Source organism: Anomaloglossus baeobatrachus, chromosome 1 (genome assembly GCF_048569485.1).
Source record: "Anomaloglossus baeobatrachus isolate aAnoBae1 chromosome 1, aAnoBae1.hap1, whole genome shotgun sequence".
Classification (NCBI taxonomy): Eukaryota; Metazoa; Chordata; class Amphibia; order Anura; family Aromobatidae; genus Anomaloglossus; species Anomaloglossus baeobatrachus.
Genome location: NC_134353.1, coordinates 272,246,569 through 272,269,582, shown reverse-complemented (window position 1 = coordinate 272,269,582; position 23,014 = coordinate 272,246,569). Strand labels below are relative to the sequence as shown.

The 23,014-nt window shown below is 42.4% G+C and overlaps 1 protein-coding gene across 2 annotated transcripts in view; it reads left to right on the top strand.

Annotated features, from left to right (window-relative positions):
• The window catches only part of PRSS12 (serine protease 12), a 283,643-nt gene that overhangs the window by 79,706 nt on the left and 180,923 nt on the right, over nt 1-23,014 (top strand). The gene's annotated exons all lie outside the window — the stretch shown is intronic.

Here is a 23,014-nt window from a genome sequence, read left to right as displayed (position 1 = left end):
TCACCTACTGCTTCAGCCGGCCTTGCCGGCTTTCAGCGCCGTTTGCATCTTCCGGCTCACAGACTGGTGTGTGATGTCCCCACGCGTTGGAATTCAACTCTGCACATGTTGGTCAGGATATGTGAGCAGAAGAGGGCAGTTGTTGAGTACCTGCATCACCTAAGCCGTCGGGAAATGGGTCAAACTCCACACATAACACCTGAGGAGTGGAGATGGATGTCAGACCTATGTACCATCCTCCAAAACTTTGAGGACTCCACCAAGATGGTGAGTGGTGATGACGCCATTATTAGCGTCACCATACCGCTACTCTGCCTTCTAAAACGGTCTCTGCTGAAAAACAAACATGATGCATTGCAGGCGGAGCGCGATGAGTTGCAGCAAGAAACAGTAGTGGGTGTGGGTGATAACACACAGCCCAGCCTCGTCTCATCACAACGTGCAGTGGAGGACTATGACGAGGAGGAGGATGAAGACATGGAGCAACTCTCCGGCCAAATTGAGGATATGACATGCACACCAGTCATATCCTCGGTTCAGCGTGGCTGGCCAGAGGACAGGGTAGATGAGGAGGAGGAGGAGGAGGAGGAGGACAGCATGTTCAGTCATCTTGTTGGTCAGGCTACTGAAGTCCTGGCTGTTAAGAGTCTGGCGCACATGGCTGACTTTATGGTAAGCTGCCTGTCTCGTGACCCTCGCGTTAAGAACATCTTGGCCGACAATCATTACTGGTTGGTAACACTGTTAGACCCACGCTACAAGGAGAACTTTTTGTCTCTTATTCCCGTGGAGGAGAGGTCAACCAAAATGCAGCAGTTCCGGAAGGCCATACTCACGGAAGTAGGCAAAGCATTCCCCTCACAAAACGCTAGCGGCATAGGTCAGGAATCAGTGGACAACCGAGGCGTACAGCCGAGAGAGGCACAAGTCCAATCCGCCAGAGGTAGGGGAACAGTCTTTAAGATGTGGGACAGTTTTCTCAGCCCCTCACGTACCACAGCCCCTGAGGTGCGGGGTAGTGCCACAAGAAATCCTAAGTTTGCCCAGATGCTGAAGGAGTACCTTGCAGATCGAACAACTGTACTCCGACATTCCTCTGTGCCTTACAATTATTGGGTATCCAAGCTGGACACGTGGCATGAATTGGCTCTCTACGCCTTGGAAGTCCTGGCCTGCCCTGCTGCTAGCGTTTTGTCAGAGCGTGTTTTTAGTGCCGCAGGTGGAATCATTACAGATAAACGCACCCGCCTGTCAACTGAAAATGCTGACAGGCTGACTCTGATCAAGATGAACAAGGGTTGGATTGGGCCAGACTTCACCACACCACCAGCAAATGAGAGCGGAATTTAAAGTTTGCCATGTACCTCCACTCACCCATGGGTACACACTTCTGGACTTTGGATAATCGCTGGACTGCTCCTCCTTCTCCTCATGCGCCACCATGATGATGACCGTTACAAATTGCAATACTTAGGCCTTTGTTTCAGGTATACCCCCAGTGGTAAATTTTTTTCTCCCATTCTTTGCAGAATGGACATTACAATGACAGGAGACCCGCTCCTTTGCAATGGGAACAATGTTTTGAGGCCCTCATGCCCGTCTCTACCCAGGGACAACGTGGAGCCTCCCAATTTTTGGCTGCCCTGCCTAAGGGCTATACTATAATACACCCACTTCCTTAAAATGGACACTTAATGTTTTGAGGCCCTCATGCACGTCTCTACCCAGGGACAACGTGGAGCCTCCCAATTTTTGGCTGCCCTGCCTAAGGGCTATACTATAATACACCCACTTCCTTAAAATGGACACTTAATGTTTTGAGGCCCTCATGCACGTCTCTACCCAGGGACAATGTGGAGCCTCCCAATTTTTGGCTGCCCTGCCTAAGGGCTATACTATAATACACCCACTTCCTTAAAATGGACACTTAATGTTTTGAGGCCCTCATGCACGTCTCTACCCAGGGACAATGTGGAGCCTCCCAATTTTTGGCTGCCCTGGCAAAGGGCTATACTGAAATAGACCCACTTCCTTACAATGGGCACTTCAGGTTTACAGGCCATCATGCACGTCTCTATCCAGGGACAATGTGGAGCCTCCCAATTTTTGGCTGCCCTGGCAAAGGGCTATACTGAAATAGACCCACTTCCTTACAATGGGCACTTCAGGTTTACAGGCCATCATGCACGTCTCTATCCAGGGACAATGTGGAGCCTCCCAATTTTTGGCTGCCCTGGCAAAGGGCTATACTGAAATAGACCCACTTCCTTACAATGGGCACTTCAGGTTTACAGGCCATCATGCACGTCTCTATCCAGGGACAATGTGGAGCCTCCCAATTTTTGGCTGCCCTGGCAAAGGGCTATACTGAAATAGACCCACTTCCTTACAATGGGCACTTCAGGTTTACAGGCCATCATGCACGTCTCTATCCAGGGACAATGTGGAGCCTCCCAATTTTTGGCTGCCCTGGCAAAGGGCTATACTGAAATAGACCCACTTCCTTACAATGGGCACTTCAGGTTTACAGGCCATCATGCACGTCTCTATCCAGGGACAATGTGGAGCCTCCCAATTTTTGGCTGCCCTGGCAAAGGGCTATACTGAAATAGACCCACTTCCTTACAATGGGCACTTCAGGTTTACAGGCCATCATGCACGTCTCTATCCAGGGACAATGTGGAGCCTCCCAATTTTTGGCTGCCCTGGCAAAGGGCTATACTGAAATAGACCCACTTCCTTACAATGGGCACTTCAGGTTTACAGGCCATCATGCACGTCTCTATCCAGGGACAATGTGGAGCCTCCCAATTTTTGGCTGTCCTGGCAAAGGGCTATACTGAAATAGACCCACTTCCTTACAATGGGCACTTCAGGTTTACAGGCCATCATGCACGTCTCTATCCAGGGACAATGTGGAGCCTCCCAATTTTTGGCTGCCCTGGCAAAGGGCTATACTGAAATAGACCCACTTCCTTACAATGGGCACTTCAGGTTTACAGGCCATCATGCACGTCTCTATCCAGGGACAATGTGGAGCCTCCCAATTTTTGGCTGCCCTGGCAAAGGGCTATACTGAAATAGACCCACTTCCTTACAATGGGCACTTCAGGTTTACAGGCCATCATGCACGTCTCTATCCAGGGACAATGTGGAGCCTCCCAATTTGTGGCTGCCCTGGCAAAGAACTATACTGAAATAGACCCACTTCCTTACAATGGGCACTTCAGGTTTACAGGCCATCATGCACGTCTGTATGCAGGGGCATTGGTGAACCTCACAATTTTGGACTGCCCTGGCAAAGGAAAATACTACAAAGACTCACTTCCTCAAAATGGGCACATTAGACTCAAGAGGCCTTCATGTACGTCTCTTCTCAGGGACATCGGAGTGCCACACAATGTTTTCACGTAAAATCTTTCATGTATTAATCTCAAAAAGTAACATACACCAGCTCTATCTCACTATAGGGTATGTGCCCTTAACATTTCTGCCATGAAAAATCATTTTGGGGTCATTTTGGAAGGTTTTCTGGTGAGTCCGTAAAAATGGCGTGAAACGCGGACAAAATTGTTCACAGCTGTGACTTTTGAGTGATAAATGCTTCAAGGGGTCTTCCCCATGCTGTTGCCATGTCATTTGAGCACTCTTCTGAGACTTTTGTGACATTTTTAGGGTTTCTCCATGCTGCCGGGGGGTCATTTCACAAAAATACTCGGGTCTCCCATAGGATAACATTGGGCTCGTTGCTCGGGCCGAGTACACGAGTATCTTGGGAGGCTCGGCCCGAGCTTCGAGCACCCGAGCTTTTTAGTACTCGCTCATCACTAATCTTAATTTCTCTGGAACAGATTGCAGACACCATACACATGTGGTCAAAATTGTTGGTACCGCTTGTTTAATGAAAGAAAAACCCACAATGGTCACAGAAATAACTTGGATCTGACAAAAGTAATAATAACTAAAAAATCTATGAAAATGAACAAATGAAAGTCAGACATTGCTATTCTGCTTCCACAGATTTAAAAAAAATAAATAAAACTCATGAAACAGGCCTGGACAGAAATGATGGTCCCTTAACTTAGTATTTTGTTGCACAACATTTTGAGGCAATCACAGCAATCAAACGATTCCTGTAACTGTCAATGAGACTTCTGCACCTCTCGACAGGTATTTTGGCCCACTCCTCAAAAGCAAACTGCTCCATTTGTCTCGTGTTTGAAGGTTGCCTTTTCCAGAAGGCTTGTTTCAGCTCTCTCCAAAAATGCTCAATAGGATTTAGGTCAGGGTTCATAGAAGGCCACTTCAGAATAGTCCAATGTTTTCCTCTTAGCCATTCTTGGGTGTTTTTAGCTGTGTGTTTTGGGTCATTATCCTGTTGCAAGACCCATGGCCTGAGACTAAAGGTTGCTTTACGCGCTGCGACATCACTAGCGATAGCTAGCAATGTCGTGCGCGATAGCACCCGCCCCCATCGTTCGTGTGACATTTGGTGATCGTTGCCGTAGCGAATATTATCGCTACAGCAGCGTCACACGCACATACCTTTTCAGCGACGTCGCTGTGACCGCCGAACAATGCCTCCTTCAAGGGGGAGGTGTGTTTGGCGTCAGAGCGACGTCACAGCGGCATCACTAAATGCCCGCCCAATAGCAGAGGAGGGGCAGAGATGAGCGTCCGGAACATGCCGCCCACCTCCTTCCTTCCTCATTGCTGGTGGACAGAGGTAAGGAGATGTTCGTCGTTCCTGTGGTGTCACACATAGCGATGTGTGATGCCGCAGGAACGACGAACATGCAGCGGCATGCACCACCAACGACATTATGAAAAGGAGCGACGTGTCAGCGATCAACGATTTTTGACGCTTTTGCGATCGTTGATCGTCGCTCCTTGGTGTCACATGCTGCGATGTTGCTAACGGCGCTGTGTGTGCGTCACTAACGACGTGACCTCGACGATATATCGTTAGCGATGTCGCAGCGTGTAAAGCACCCTTTAGACCAAGCTTTCTGGCACTATGCAGTGCATTTCTCTCTAGAATTCCTTCATAGTCTTGAGATTTCATTGTACCTTGCACAGATTCAAGACAACCTGTGCCTGATGCAACAAAACAGCCCCAGAACATAACAGAGCCTCCTCCATGTTTCACAGATGGGACAGTATTTTTTTCTTGATATGCTTCATCTTTCCATCTGTGAAGATAGAGCTGATGTGCCTTGCCAAAAAGTTCAATTTTTGTCTTATCTGTCCATATCACATTCTCCCAGAAGCTTTGTGGCTTGTCTACAATGTAGTTTGGCAAATTCCAGTCTGGCTTTTTTATGATTTTTTTTCAACAATGGTGTCCTACTTGGTCATCTGCCATAAAGTCCACTTTGGCTCAAACAATGACGAATGATGCGATCAGACACTGATGTTCCTTGAGTTTGAAGTTCACCTTTAATCTCTTTAGAAGTTTTTCAGGGCTTTTTTGTTACCATTCGCATTATTCATCTCTTTGATTTGTCATCAATTTGCCTCCTGCGGCCATTTCCAGGGAGGTTGGCTACAGTCCCATGGATCTTAAATTTCTGAATAATATGTGCAACTGTAGTCACAGGAGCATCAAGCTGCTTGGAGATGGTCTTATAACTTTTACCTTTAACATGCTTGTCTATAATTTTCTTTCTAATCTCCTGAGACAACTCTTTCCTTCCCTTCCTCTGGTCCATGTTGAGTGTGGTACACGGCATGTCACCAAACAGCACAGTGAGTATCTGTAGCCCTAGTACAGGCCCACTGACTGATTACAATATTGTAGACACCTGTGATGCTAATTATTGGACACACCTTGATTTAACATGTCCCTTTTGTCACATTATTTTCAGCCCCCCTGAAGCCATCAGGGAGCTACAAGGTACTGCATCCCCACCAGGATGCAGGGCCTACTCCCAGGGATGCAGAAGATCAGTGCCGGTAACAACAAAAACATTCTAGTTAATCCCTGTTTTTCCACAATTCCCTCAAAGACTGCTTCCAGACTAGGGTTGGACCTAATAGATAGCCAGCTAGGGGTGGAGCTGATCCAGTCCACTAGATGAACAAGTTTGAGGGACAGACAGTGGACAGTCAGAGTCAGTTGGTGACCGTGAGAGCGAGTGGAAGCACTGACAGGAGTGTGACCGTGACCTGAGTGCCCAGGTGTTTGCCAGTGGAGTACGGTGGAGTACTCCCTGAACCATAGCACCAATGGAGTACAGGATCCTAGGTCAGGCAAATGCTCCAGGCAGACCTGATAAAATCTGCACAGTGATGGTACCATCAAGGACATCACTGACCTTGAAGTTCGAGACACAGTAGCAACGGGAGAACCAGGGAACTGGACCAGAGAAACCGACCCCACAGGCTTCATCCTACCGTCATACGGACTAAAGTTGAGAGACTACCAGGAGGGAACACCCAGATGCTCCAAGTCACGGGGACCCACCAACCAGAGACAGGTGAAGGGGAAAGAAGCCACCAGGTCACTAAACTAGCACTGGGACTAAGGGGACCAGCGGTCAAGACCAGCTTTCCTCTGGTGACCAGTTTCCATTTCACTGTGAGTAAAGGAACCAGTTACACTGCAACCCCTTGTGTGGCCTACCTTCTTTCTGCGCCCATCAACATCATCTATCCTCTGGGGCCTGGCCCTACTTGCAGAGGGCCCAACCCAACATCCAGGCTGCCACTAAACACCAGCCCCAGTAGTGAGAACTGTGCAGCGGCGGTTCCACTAAATAGCCGCAACCTGCGTCTCATTATAAACTTTTATTAAATCTCCCCTGTAAATATGCCCCTTTTAAAAAGTGTCCCCAGGGACATGGAACCAGGCAATGGCCACCCAGTGACATCTCCCCAGCAATATACCGCCCGGGACTGAATACCCCATAGCCCTGGGTGACACATGGTACACACCATGTCACCAAACAGCACAGTGAGTATCTGTAGCACTATATACAGGCCCACTGACTGATTACAATACTGTAGACACCTGTGATGATAATTAGTGGACACACCTTGATTTAACATGTCCCTTTTGTCACATTATTTTCAGGGGTACCATCATTTCTGTCCAGGCCTATTTCATGAGTTTTTTTTTTTTTTTTTTTAAATTCTGTGGAAGCATGGTTGAAAAGCAATGTCTGACTTTTATTTGTTCATTTTCATAGATTTTTATGTATTATTGCTTTTGTCAGATTCAAGTTATTTCTGGGACCATTGTGGGTATTTCTTTCATTAAACGAGGAGTATCAAATCAACATTTTTGACCATGTGTGCATATCTCATGTGCAGAGGCCTTGAGGTACCAAAACAGCAGATCCCGAGTCCTTTTTGTAATAAAGATTGCCTTTTTTCACATATTTTGGTGTATCCCTCTTGTTCGCACACTTCTGCCTCTTTCTGTTACAATTTACATTCAGTGTGCTGAGGTGAACCCATTGACTTATATAGGGTATAATAATCCCTGCAGGTGGTGCCCTCCCCATTTCTTGTTAAAACAACAAAACCCCCACAAGTGACCCTATTATGGAAACTAGACCCATCAATGAACTCATACATGGGGGTGTTAAGTATGTAGAACCTGAAGATACATCACAAAACATCTTAAAATATGACTGTGAAAATGAAAATTATGTATTTTTTGCACTGTGATATTGTTTTCTCCCCAAATTTGTAATTATCTCAATGGATAAAAAGAGAAAACGGACCTTCTTAGTTTGTTAGACAATATCGCTCACATGCGATGATACCCCACATGTGGTCAAAATCTGCTGTTTGGGCACATGGCAGGGCTCGGAAGGGAAAGAGCTGAGTTTTGAAGAGTAAATTTATCTGGAATAAATTGCGGATGTCATATCACATTTGCAGAGTCTCTGACACGCCAAAATAGCAAAAACCCTCACAAATGACCCCATTTTGGAAGCTTGACACTTCAAGGAATTGATCTAGTGGTATACTGACAATTTCTAACCTACACATAATTCAAAAAACTTTATAACATTTAGATTTGAAAACAAAAAAATAAATTCTGTTTTAGCACCAAATTAATAATTTATGCAAGGGGTAATAGAAGAAAATGGACAGGACAACTTGTTATGCAATTTTTACCGACTTTGGCAATACCCCATATATGGTTGTACACTACTGTTTGAGCACATGGCAAGGAATTGATGAGAAGGAAAGCTTCTTGGCTTTTAGAACGCAGACTCTGTTTGAATAGATTGTTGGCTCCATTAGCCGAACCCCTGAGGAGCCAGATCAGCAGAAATCCACAAAAGTGACCGTGTATTAGAAACTTTACAGCTTAATGTATTAATCTAGGGGTGCAGTGAATATGTTGAACCTACAGGTGCCTCACAGAATTTTATAACATTTAGACATGGAAATAAAACATTTTAGTGATAACATATTTTTTTCCTACCTGCAAATTTGTGAGGTACACATGGGTTGAAAGGTGAAACTGGGGTCCACAATTTATTATGCAACTTCTCTCAAATATGGTGATGACTTATATGTCCTTAGAAAATACTGTTTGGTCACACGTCAGGGCTAAGAAGGAAGGAGCACTATTTGACTAATGGAGCAGAGATTTTTCTGGAATAATTTGCGTGCGACATTTGCGGAGCCCATAAGATGCCAGAACCGCAGAAAATCCACCAAAGTGACCCCATTGTATAAATAAGACCTCACAATGAATTCAAATACAGATGCAGGGACTATTTTCTAACATCCACATCATGATTATTTTCTGGGGAATTGCAAACATGCCAACCTAATGCCCATACATGGTGCACAGCTTGTTCTTCTGGTGAAACACAGCCATAAATTGTTAAGTGGGCTCTCCTCACTACAATAATACCACACACGGGGCCACTTACTGCGAGTTAGTACACTGTGTGGCTCAGAAGGCGGGGCATGTGGATTTGGGAGCGCAGATTTCACTGGATATTATTTAGAGGGTGGGAGCCATCACTTTTCCAGAGTCTTTTTTCTACCAGTATTGTAGGACCTCCCGATATTGTCAGTGACACATGACTGAGCTGAATGGGAGCTGGTTTTGTGCAAGATAAGTTTTGGGCTTTTTATTGGTAACATTTTGGGGTACATAGCATTTTTTGATCACTTTCAGTACAAGGCTGGGATCACATTCTTGTTTTCTATGCTGAGCACTTACATTGGGGATTCTGTGTAAATCCAACAAAAATATGAATCAGATAAAACTCCCGAGAGAACCACTCACTATAATGAGGCAGATGTAGAAATGTTTTAACTTCTGCGTCTGTTCCTGTGCTGTCTATCATTTCTAGTCGTGCACAGTACTGTGGTCATCCACACTTTTGAGCTAAAAAGACCCCTGAAATGATGGGACATTACCATAACAAAGACCAGATGGAGTCCAAAGTGACTCCATCTGCTTCATTATAGTGAGTACTTTTGGCTGGGGTTTTGATTGAATCTTGGCTTCTGGGATTTATATGGAACCCCGATGTAAGCAATCAGTGGAGATCACAGGAGAAATGTGAACCAAACCTTATTCCATTTTTTGGGAGGTGGAGCGAACAAATAGATAGCAGTAAAAGAATATATAGTTTTTATTATTGTGCTGTTCACTGTGCAGCATTAGCAATAAGCGCCATATTGATACTTTGGGTCACTGCAATCACAGCGATATCAGATTTATATACTTTTTTTTATGTTTTGCAACTATAGCACAACATTTTTATAATAAATAGTTTCTTTGTCACCATGTTCTGAAAGCTGTAACTTTTATTTTTTGGCGAACAGAGCTGTATGAGGACTTTTTTGCAAAAAGATTTTCTGGGGTGCCATTTTGGGGTTTATAACATTTTTTGATTGCTTTTGTTTTAAATTTTTTCAGATGCAGAATCAACAACAACCATTGTTTTTTAATTTTTTTTGTGCAGTTCACTGTGCGGTGATAGTAATAAGACAAATATATTCTTTGGGTCAGTAAATTTATAGCAATATCAGATTTAGATAGTTTTTTTTATACTTTGCTACTTTTACAAACTAAAAACTATATGTAACAAACATTAATTTATTTTTGCATTATCATATTCTGAGAGCGTTGATTTTGGGGGGGTGAACAGCGCTCTATTGGGGCTTATTTTTTTTCGCAATAAGTTGGAAATTTTAGGGGTACCATTTTCTGGTATATAACATTTTTGGTTGCTTTTTATTCAGATTTTTCAGACACAGAATGAACATAAAACAGCAATTAATTTATTGTTTTTAGATTTCTTTGTGCAGTTCACCATGCGGTAAAGGTGATAAAACCAATTTTTTCTTTCAGTCAGACCAATTACAGAGATACCAGATTTGCATAGGTTTTTATGCTTTGTTACTTTTACACACTATATTTTACAAAAAATATTATTTTTATTATTATTATGATTATTATTTTAAAGCTTTCATTTTTTTCTGAATGACCCTTATTATGGCTTGTTTTTTTGCAGGGCAGGATAGTTTGGCGTATTCATTCATACCATTTTTTTAGCATTAACTTTTTGATCGCTTTTTATTCAATTTTTTGTGTATCAGTATAGTAAAAAAGCAACATTTTTGGCTTGTTTAATATCTATATTTTTTATTATTATTGCCGTATGGAATAAATAACATGACAGTTTTATAGATGGGGCCATTCTGGATGTGTTGATACCAATTATGTGTTCTTTTTTTTTTTTTTTAGTTTAAACGCAAATGCTGTGCATTTAGTGACAAAATTAGTTTTCATGATTTTTATACTTTTTTGTATTTTTTTTTTAAACTTTTTTACATACTTTATTTAAGTCTGTTTTACTTTTTCACTTGGTTCCACAGTGAGACATAAATATTTTTTTCCTTTGATCACTGGTTTCATGCACTGCTGTACTTCTTGGCCAGGCCATTTTTTACAATTTTGACCAGTTTCACTTAATGAGGTAATAACATAAGATGCTTCAACAGACCCCACTAATTTTTAGAATGTTTTTTTTGTGGCACAGTGTACTTTATGGTAGGAGTAAATTTAGGATGAATTTTTTTACGTATTTATGAAAATATTGGAAAATTGTCTAAAATATTTTACGTTTCTCAATATTTAAACATTTAAGTTTTATGCCCTTTAGGCCCGTTTCACACGTCAGTGAAAAACACTGACGTTCTTCACAGACATGTAAAACACGCACATGTCCCTCCATGTTCCATGATTTACGGCACACGTGGGTTGTCCATGTGCAATCCGTGATCCGTGATTGCATATGGACATTACTCACCTGCCTTCACTACTGCTGTCCATGGTGCTGAACTCCTCGGGTCTCCAGCGTCCACCCACCGCTCTCAGCAGCTACTTCCTGGTCGGCTATTCCTGCTCTCATGAATATTCATGAGCCAGGCAGGAGCTGCCGAGAGCGGAGGCTGCAGAGCAAATCGCAGGCAAGGTAAGTTGAAAATATTTAATATTCAATCTGTCCGTGATTTTCTGGTACATGTTTCATGGATTACACATGGATCACACCATAGTGTGGTCCGTGGGTCATCAGTGATGACGGAAAAAACTGACTTGTCTCCGTGCAGAATCACGGCCATGGGTGTACGCTGCACGGAGACACGTTTAGTGAAAAATCACTGATGTGTGAGCAGACCCATTGATTATAATGATGTCAGTGATTCTGGTATGTATAAAAAAAAGCACATTCGTACCAGAATCACTGACGTGTGAAGGGGGCCTAAACTAGAGAGTTATGTCTGATAAAATAATTAACAAATAACATTTACCCCTTGACTACTTTACAACAGAATCATTTTTGAAACATTATTTTTTTTGTTAGGAACTTAAAAGGTTTAAAAGCTTATCAGCAATTTGTCATTTTTTCAACAAACTTTACAAAACCATTTTTTTAGGGACCATATCACATTTTAAGTGACAAGGTTTAATAACTCTATAAGTGCTTCACAGGAATTAAAGCAATGTGAAAGGGAATAATGAAAATTTTACTGTTTCCCACATAAATGTACATTTAGCCCCACATTTTGCATTTTCACAAGGGTAACAGGAGGAAAAACAAATGTGTTGTGCAATTTCTCCTGAGTACGCCAATACCCCATATGCGATGGAAAACTACTGTTTGGAAGCATGACAGGACTCGGAAGGGAAGGGGCACCATTTGAGTTTTGGAGCACAAAATTGGCTGGAATTGAATGCGGATGCCATGTTGCATTTGCTGAGCCCCTGATGTGCCAAAACAGTGGAAAACTTTGACAAATGAAACTATTTTAGAAACTAGACCCCTCAAGGAAGTTAACTAGATATTTTGAATCCTTGAACCCCAGTTGCTTCACAAAATTTTATAACATTAAGCTGTGAAAAAAAATCAAAATTTTCCCCACAAAAATGTTGTTTTAGTATCTTTTTTTTATTTTTACAAGGGTAAAAGGAGAAAGTACATCTTGCAGTTTGTTGTGCAATTTCTCTTGAGGATGCTAATACTACATATTTGGTGGAAAATTACTGTTTGGGCACACAGCAGGGTGGAAATTAAAAATTAATTTTTCCACTAAAATGTTGTTTTAGCCCCAAATTTTTAATTTTTAAAAGGGTTATTTGGAGAAAATAGACCACATAGTTTTTTACCCAACTTCTCCTGAGTTCGTAAATGTCATGTATGTAGTTAGAAACTACTTTTCAGACATAGTGCAAAACTCAGAAGGTAAGGAGTGCCAATTTGAGATGGAGATTTTTCTGAAATGGTTATGTCACATTGGCAGAGCCCCAGAGGTACCAGAACATCAAAAACCTCTGTAAGTGACCACATTTTCCAAACTGCACCCCTCAGTGAATACATCTAGTGATGCAGTGAGGATATTGACAAGAGAGTTGTGTCAAAGAATTTTACACCTTTCTGCAGTAATGAGCTAATAATTGCATTTTGATCACTAAAATACTGATTTAGCTCCAGATTTTTTATGTTTACAAGGGGAAATGGCTAAAAAGGCTCCATAATTTGTTGTACAATTTGTTCTGAATGTGGAAATACCCCATATAAGGCTGTACAGTACTGTTTGGCTACATAGCAAGGCTTGAGAGTGAAGAAGTGCTATTTGACTTTTGCGGTACATATTTTTCTAGAATAATTTGCGAACTCTATTTGCAGAGCCCCAAAGTGCCTATAAAGTGGAAATAATCTAATTATCTGAAACACGTGATTTAGATGAAAACCCCAATAAATACTTTCACTAGTGAGGCAAGTGGAGTTACTCCAGACTCCATTTCATTTCTATTTATTGGTGTCTAGCCTTTCAGAGATGCACAAACCTGTGACCTCACATGCTTTTGTGCACCCATAAAAAGATGCCTGAAAAAAAGGGACACCGCTGGATCATAAGCCAGTCAGTGTTCACAGTGACTGTCTTTGCCTCATGATAGGGAACCTACCATCAGTGGTTATATCTGAATCACGTATTTCAGAGATTTAGACTGAAACCTCGATGTAAGCGCGCACAGGAGAAATGTGAAAGGAACCTTACTGCGATCTTTGGGAGGAAGAATGAAAAAATCAACAGCCGGTCAAGAATTAGTTTTATTTTGAACACCAATCACCATGGGGTATAAGTGATTAGACAGCTTTATTCTTCAGGTCGGTGTGATTACAGCGATACTAGATTAATATTGTTTTTTATGTTTAGATGCTATCACAGCCGTTATGCATGTAGTAGAATTGATAAGACAGCTCTACTCTTCAGGTCCATGCAATTACAGCAATACCATAGTTATATGTGTTTTTTAATGTTTTGTTGGTTTTGACCAATAAAAACTATTTTATAGAAAAAATAATTGTTTTTGCATCGCTATATTTTGAGAGCTATACATTTTTTAATTTTCTGCTGATGGAGCTTGGTGACTTGTTTTTTTGTGGGACAAGATTGTTTCAAGCAATACCATTTTCACTTACATTTGTTTTTATGATCGGTTTGTACTCCACTTTTTGTTTGGCAATTTTATTAAAAAGCATAGTTTTTGAACTATTTTTATAACAGTGTTCACTGAAGATGTTAAATAGTGTGAAAGTTTAGAGATCGGGTTGTCCTGGAATCGGCAAAATATGTTTGTTTTTGTTTGTTTTTACGTAAATCTACATATTTATTGGTATAATTTTTTTTTACCTATAGTTTGTGATTTTTCAATAATTTTATTCAAAAACAATTTTTTTGCTTAGCCCCTCATTGGGACTTTTACTTTCATTACTGGTATAATGCTTTGTCAAGCAACAGCTTGGCAATGCATTACACCTGTCAGTGTTGCAGTGACAGAAGCCTTTTAGACCATGCTCCTGGCATGATCTAAAAGGATTGCCGTAGCTAGCTGACCAAGAGGTCATCATGACAACTCCAGGTTGCCATGGCAATGATCTGACCCTTGCGATGACATCACACTGGCCCCAATCCGACCAGAGAGTAAATGCAGTACCTCTCCTAGCAGCATTTAGGGGTTTAAACAGCCTAGGGTGGTGCAGGAACCACTCCTAGCTGTGATAGCCAGGTCTCAGTTGTCACATAAGCCGAGCTCCCATTTGTGATCGTTTGTGCAGAGCTCCTGTGCACGTAATATTGCCAGGACGCACAAATATGTCCATGGTCAGGAAGTCACCACAAAATAGGACTTACCGGTATGTCTAAGGTTGAGTAAGGGTAAAGCTCTTCAATAACTGTACAACTTGAATTTTTTAAGGTTAGTAGCTAGTAGGAAATTTATTATAAGTAATTTATTATTTTGTTAGTCTGGGAGAGCTATACATTAGAGTTGAACAAAATGATTTGTAGCCTTGTGGAAAGTACATACCGCTCTGTGAACCTCTTCCTATTTTGTGGCATTCCCAACACTTTATCTGATCAATAGACTTCATGTAATATCATGCTTTTGTCACGCCACAATAATGAAGTCAAACTAGGCCTACTAATCAGAGGAAGAGTTGGCGATACTACAGGAAGGAGAACGTTCACAGGGCTGTGGTCAGGTGGCAATGGACTATTGACATGGCTGCTGGACCAGATTCCTGCAAATGATTTTGCTCAACACTTTTTTACAAACTATGCAGGTACAGGGCATCTTGACCAGTACTACATTTGCCCTTCAATTTGCAGATCTCGGATTGTTAAATCTCTTTTTATATTAACTAATACTTAAATATAACTGATGTTTACCGTAGGTCAGGTCAAAACTGAATTGTTGTCTCCAAGCTCGACAGACAAGTCTCAATGGGAATAATAATTCTAGGCTTTGGAACATCGGATATTTATCTTGTCATTCAGCTCTGGGGTCAAGTGGCAGTACAAAGTATTGTGTACATACAAATAGACAAATGTATATATGTACACCTCTGTTCTAAATGTATGGCAAGAGATTTGTCTTTGCTGTTTTATATTTCTTTTTGGTCTGTAACAAACAAACAATTGGTCTAAGTCTGAAAATTAATTATATTCCAGAAGGAAAAAAAAGTCTCAATAGTACGACCTATATAAAGCTTTCTTTTAAACCTTCTAAGAAAGTTATTCACCTATGGTGCACTGTAAAGATACATTTGCCACACATTCACAATGCACTCTTAAAGGAACTCTGTCAACATGGCACACTTTTTTTTTTTAAAACAAGACTTAAAGTGTCTGTCCTTGTGACAGATTTCCTTAATGCCGATTAATAAGGCAGGCTCTTATAGTATTTTCCCCCAAAACAATAACAGGCGATGGATATCCAGTACATATGTTTTCCCTATCTGTCTGGTATCTAAATAGTGACCTTTACAACCACATCATTTTTGAATAAATGGTTCTCAGCTCAATCAAAAAGGTATGAAAAGGAAATTTTGTCAAAGCTTTTACCACACACTTAATCATACATCCCAATTTTTGAAGAATAGGAGGGAAAAGCGAAACAATGGCAAATATTCACCACACCTTTAGCCTTAATCCAAGCCACACCTATTTAGCAGTGAGTGACATTCATCAGACACCCGGGACTGCAGGGCATAGACCCAAATCCAGGACTGTCCTGTTGCATACAGGACGGTTGGGACTAGAGATGAGCAGATCTATTCATGGGACTCAAGTCCAGCATCTAGTAGGTCAGTGGTGCCTGGTAGCTGGATGGGAGGCTGAGAATTTCTTACCTTCCGGCTTCCACAGAGTGGCTTTTGTATTCCAGGGATTTTTATTAAATTTTAAAGAAGAAATAATACAGGAAATAGAAGGAATCATTAGCAAATGAATTAAGGCAAAAAAAAAATATTTCCAAAAAACAGATTTCAAAGGAAGGAGTGGTGTTATAATCCGGTATCCGTGGAAGATTACAAAAAACTCCCATTGGTGAAAAAACCTCCAAGAAAACAGGAGTAGTTGGAATCTGGGCTGACTGCAATCCCCTAACTATCAGACCACACTAGAAGTAGCTGTGGAGGGTTCCTAAAAACCTAGATGCCTTGTCACAGCCTAAGAACCTAGCTACGCCTCACAGAGAGAAATGAGGAAATCTACCTTGCCTCAGAGAAGTCCCCAAAGAAGTAGATAGCCCCCCACATATAAAGATTACGGTGATGTAGGAAAACACAATACACAGATAGGAAAAATAGATTCAGCAAAGGCGAGGCCCAACTAACTTGATACAAAGAAAAAGAAAGGAAACTGATTGGGGTCAGTGCAAAATCCCAATAGAAAAATAACAAACTCCTGATAGTAAAAATGGCCCTATAGGTCGAACGACCTCACCCCCATTATATCAGGTACTCCTGTAAATAATGGGAGAACAAAATACCAAAAAACACACACAGATACAGAAGAGCAAATAATTAAGCTAAACAGGGCAAAAATCCCTTTGCCTGCAGGAGAGCTAGCAAAGTGTGACCCCCATGCTCACAACACAAAAGAAACCAAACTTCACCTGCAAGAAAACAGATAGAAAGAAAGACAAGGAAAACAACCACCCTAATGTGTAAACCAGGAAGTAAGGAAAAAACTGAGAACTTATTTGCAGAAGTCTTGCTCAGGGAAACAGGGATGGACAGAACTCCAAGCCAGGAACAGAGACTGAGGAATATACAATTATAATCGGTGCCAGCAAGGCAAAAAGTGCTCTCCTATATAGACCAGACTTGTCTGCAATAGGACTTCCCTAATTTCCATTTAACGCCGACACCTGTCTGAGTCACATGCTCAGATTCAGCTCCACTATCATTCCTGGCCACCAGAGGGAGCTTCAAAACAGCACCCACACAGATGACATTCACGACAGAGTGGGTAGGATAAGGAATGAGGTAAGGGTATGGGAAAAACTTTAATAGGAAAGGGGGAGAAGGCGAGGGGAATGGCGGATCAAGGAGTATTCTTAAACATAGCTGTAAAAGCTTAAAATGTTGATTTCTGATAATGCATTAAACATGAGGAAACAAACATAAACAAAGTCCACAAATAAATAATAATAAAAAAGGGGAGAGAGAGAGGGAATAAAGTAAAAAGAATAGAAAAGAAAAAGTAAAGAAAAAACATTGAAGAGAAGAGATGCTTAGAAAGGACGAGGGAAAACTTCTGTCCAAGGCTGCCATCTACGGTAATAGGAAGAGAAGGTATTGTTTACAATAGCATGATACATTTCAAAATAGTTATGAAGGGATACTTTACCAATAATGTCTGTTATGGAAGGTAATGTAGTTTTTCTCCAGTTGGCTGTTATAGCATTCTTCGTAACAAGGAATATGTGAATACCAATAGGCTTAAAAGTAGGAGGAATTAGGTCTACGTCTAGAGCAAGAAGTGCCAGTTGTTGAGATAAATTAATTTTGCAATGTGTAATTTTGTCAACCAGAGTAGAAACATCATTCAAGAGGGGTCTCACTTTTGGATAATACCAAAAGATATGGAGAATATCCCCTCTACATCCACAATCTCTCCAGCAATAGTGTGAATATGTTGAAGAAATTTTGTTTAGTCTAACAGGGGTATAGTACAATCTGGAATAAAGTTTAAAATGCGATTCAAATAAATTTGTACATTCACTTAATTTATAAGCCCACTGAAGGCTATCCTTCCAATTGGATTCTGAGAAAGCCTTATTGAGATCTCTCTCCCAGTTATGAACATGTAATGACTTTGCAAACTGGAGATCCTCATTAAAGAAATCATCAATACTCCTAGTTTTCCATCTGGATGAACTCTCTGGATTAGACAGAAGAGAACCCACAGATGAATGGATAGGATATTAGTTTGCAATTAATTTTTGAATAGCATTCTTAATAGACAGGAAATGGAGGAAGTCTAACTCCGGCAAAGTATATTTCTGTTTTGGTTTTTGAAAGGAGACAAGATCATACCCCTCAAAAAGATCTCCAACTGTCCTAATACCCATATCAGGCCATATTTTAGGAATCCTATTGCTCTGAAAATTCCTCGATTACCCAGATAGAGAGATCTTTAATATTATCTAGCTTTAAGGAATGGGATTTTGGAGATTTTATGGCTAATTTTTTCCAGGCAGATATGGTGGCTGAAATAGATCGACCCAAGCTGAAGCTGAATTATTAATGATCCAGTCCTGACTTTGACTGACTAAGAAAGAATAGTAGTATGCTGTTATGTTGGGTACATCAAAACCCCCTCAAATTTTTCGCTTAAAAAGAAGTCTTCTGTAGTCTAGGCTTCCTATTATTCCAAATAAATCTGTTAAGGATGTTTTGAATTTGGTTGAGATATTTGTAGGGTAAAATCAAAGGGATGGCTGTAAAGACATATAAAACCTTGGGGAGTGAGATAATTTTAAATGAGATGATTCGTCCTGTCCATGAGAGATCTTTCTCTGTGAAATTTTTTAAGTCGTTTTCGAGTGTTTTGATGACTTTATCCATATTTAAGTCAATTAACCCCATAGCGACGGCCTAACGTCTCAAGACGTCGGAAAAACAGGGTACTTATTCTGTTCCGACGTCTTGAGACGTCAGGCCGGAAAAACCCTGTAGCGCCCCCCAGTGACGAAAAATCTCGGGGGTTTCAGCTACCGGGGGTAGCTGAGACCCCCCAGATTATGAATCGGGGTGTTTTTTATGCACCCCGTTAATGCGATCGCCGGTATACACCGTATACCGGCGACAACATAAAAAAAAAAAAATGGCTGGTAAAATCTATTTATTTCTCATCTGACGTGATCAAACATGTCAGATGAGAAATAAATGTGAGCCCTTAGTGCCCCCAAAGCCCCCGGTACCGGAGAAATCCATCCAACCCCCCCCCCCCTGAAAATCCAAGATGGCGCCGACGCGCGCTGAAAACTCCCGCCGCCGCCGGCTCTGCATTCATTTCCCTCCGATCTGAAATGATCCAACATTTCAGATCGGAGGGAAATGTCCCCCTCCTGACCTCTCCTCCGGTACACCGGAGCTCTTTGGTCCCTGGAGCCCCCTCCAGTTCTTCAGAGCCCCCCTCCGGAGCGTGCAAGATGGCGCCGACGCGCGCTGAAAACTGCCGCCGCCGACTCTGCATTCATTTCCCTCCGATCTGAAATGATCAAACATTTCAGATCGGAGGGAAATGTCCTCCCCCTGACCCCTCCTCCGGTCCACCGGAGTCCTCTGGTCACCGGAGCCCCCTCCGGGTCTCCAGAGCCACCCCCCCTCCCCCGCATTCATTCTGCTCTTTCTGCCGCATGTGACACGTCACATGCGGCAGAAAGGTGTCCCCAGGTCCCCCCAGGTCCCACTAGGTCACCCCCCATCACCTCCCCCCAGCCCCCGGTCATACGTTACCTGTCTGGTGATCCGTCCCGCGATCACGCCGCCTCCTTCTTGAATGCTGTCGGCGCATGCGCAGACAGCGGCTGTCAGCTGGATTCCTCCCCCGGTCCACAGTGGAGCAGCCTGTGCATCAGCGACGTCAGTCTTGCAGGGATGCTGACGTCGCTGATGCACAGGCTGCTCCACTGTGGACCGGGGGAGAGTGAGTGCAGTAATCAGCAGTCTCCATGTGAGGAGTGTGGTCCTCACATGGAGAGACTGCTGTTCCATAAAATGGGGGGTACGTTCTGTGAGCGTGCCCCTCATATTCTGGAATGAGGTTACTGCAGGTCACTCTGCCCTAAGTTGGACCGGGGCAGTGTGAGTGCAGTATTCTCAGATTACTGCACCCACACTGCTCATGGAGAGCTTGCTCTTCCAGAAAATGGGGGATACGTTCCCTGAACGTGCCCCCCATATTCTAGAAGATCCAGAGTCGGCGTGGGACCTCACGGATTACAGCGGATTACAGCGACCGTAATTTCTTTATTTTCAATAAATTGGGGAAAGAGGAATGTTTCGGGGAGTTTTTTTTTCAAATAAATTTTTTTTTTGTCTTTTTTTTTGTCTATTACTTGACTGGGTTAGTGATGTCGGGTATCTGTTTAGATGCCGTGACATCACTAACCCCAGGGCTTGATGCCAGGTGACATTACAGCTGGTATCAACCCCATATATTACCCCGTCTGCCACCGCACCAGGGCGCGGGATGAGCTGGGGCGAAGCGCCAGGATTGGCGCATCTAATGGATGCGCCACTTCTGGGGCGGCTGCGGCCTGCTATTTTTAGGCTGGGAAGAGTCCAATAACCATGGCTCTTCCCACCCTGAGAATACCAGACCCCAGCTGTCCGCTTCACCTTGGCTGGTGATCTAATTTGGGGGGGACCCCACGTTTTTTTTTTTTTTAAAAAACGCCTGGGGAGCCCTCCAAATTGATCACCAGCCAAGGTGAAGCTGTCAGCTGTGGTTTGCAGGCTACAGCTGTCTGCTTTACCCTAGCTGGCTATCAAAAATGGGGGGGACCCCACGTCGTTTATTTTAATTATTATTTTTTTGGGGGTCTAAATACAAGGCTAGGCACCCTTTAGTGCCACATGAAAGGCACTAAAGGGCGCCAGCTTAGAATATGCAGGGGGTGGGACGTTATATATGTTTGACATGTATCCATTCATCCATTGTAGCATTTTAGGCTGTGCGCCCACAATCGGGATTTGCAGCGTTTTGGGCGCAGAGTGTTTTCCCTGTGTCCATAACGCTGCATTGTGCAGTAGAAGCACAGTGGAAGGATTTTTAGAAATCCCATGCCCAATGTGCTTGCCCAATGTGCTTCTTTTCTCCGCCACATAAACTGACCTGTGGCGCAGCTTCCCGAGCCTCAGCATGTCAATTTATGCTGCGGAGATGAGTGTTCTCTGCAGGTAGCATAGAGCTCCACAGCGGCCTAAACCCAAATCGTGGGCATGGGCAGCTGCGTTCTCCCGTGGACAACACTCACATCTCTGCAGGAGGCTGACACTGTGTACTAGACGCCGTGTCACTGGCTCATGGCCACATAGCCTAAAAGTGAGACATTGGTTGCTACAGCAACATTTTTGTGAAGTACCTGTGGATTCAAAATGCTTATTATACTCCTGAATAAAATCCAGTTTCCAAAATGGGGTCACTTGTGGGGGTTTCTAATGTATAGGTACCCAAGGGGCCCTGCAAATGTGACATGGTGCCCGCAATTTATTTCAACTTTTCCAGAATTCAAATGGTGCTGCTTCCATTCCAAGCCCTCCCATTTATCCAAACAGAGGTTTTTGGCCACATGTGGGGTATCCCTGTGCTCATAAGACATTGGATAACAACCTGTTGGGTCCACGGTTTGTTGTTGTCTCTTGAAAAAGTGAGAAATTTGATGCTGAAGCAACATTTTTGTGAAAAAAATGAAAATTTTCAATATGGCAACCTAAGCTTATCAAATTCTGTGAAGTATTCGTGGATTCATACTGCTCACTATACACCTAGATAAAAGCCTTGAGGTGTCTTGTTTCCAGAATGGAGTCACTTGTGGGGGACCGCCACTGTTTAGGCACCTCAGGGGCTCTCCAAATGCAACCTGGCGTCCGCTATTGATTCCAGCCAATTTTGCAGTCAAATGGCACTCCTTCCCTTCCGAGCCCTGCCATGCGCCCAAACAGTTGATTTCCACCACATATAAGGTATCACCAAACTCAGGAGAAATTGCACAATAAATGTTATGCTGAATTTTTTCCTTTTACTCTTGTAAAAAAAAAATCTACCTGGTTGAAATAACAATTTTGTGGTAAAATTTTTTTTTTTTTTTTCGTGGCTCAACGTTATAAAATTCTGTGAAGCACCTGGGGGTTCAGGGTACTCACCAAACATCTAGATAAATTCCTTGAGGGGCCTAGTTTCCAAAATGGGGTCACTTGTGTGGGGTTTCTGCTGTTTAGGTACCTTAGGGGTCCTCCAAATGTGACATGGTGCCCGCAATCTTTTTCAGCCAAATTTCCTTTCCAAAATTCAAATATTGCTCCTTTCGTTCCAAGCCCTCCCATTTGTCCAAACAAAGGTTTCAGACCACATGTGAGGTATCACCGCGCTCATAAAAAAGTGGTTAACAAACCTTGAGGTCAAATTTTTGGAATTACCTCTTGAAAAAGTGAGAAAATTGATGCTAAAGCAACATTTTTGAGAAAATTATTAAAATTTTCAATATGACAACGTAACGTTAACAAAATCTGTGAAGTACCTGTGGATCTAAAATGCTCACTATACCCCTAGATAGAAGCCTTGAGGGGTCTAGTTTCCAAAATGGTGTCACTTGTGAGGGGTTTCTTCTGTTTAGGTACCTTAGCGGACCTGTAAATGCAACATGGTGCCCGCAATCTATTTCAGCCAAATTTGCTTTCCAAAATTCAAATATTGCTCCTTCTGTTCCGAGCCCTCCCATTTGTCCAAACAGAGGTTTCTGACCACATGTGGGGTATCGGCGCACTCATAAGAAAGTGGGGAACAAGTTTTGGGGTCCATTTTGTTGTGTTAGGTCTTCTAAAAGTGAATAAATTTGGGTTAGAGCAACATTTTTAGGTAAAATTTAATTTTTGCTTTTTTTCATTCCACATTGCTTTTGTTCATGTGAAGCACCTGAAGGGTTAATAAACTTCTTGAATGTGGT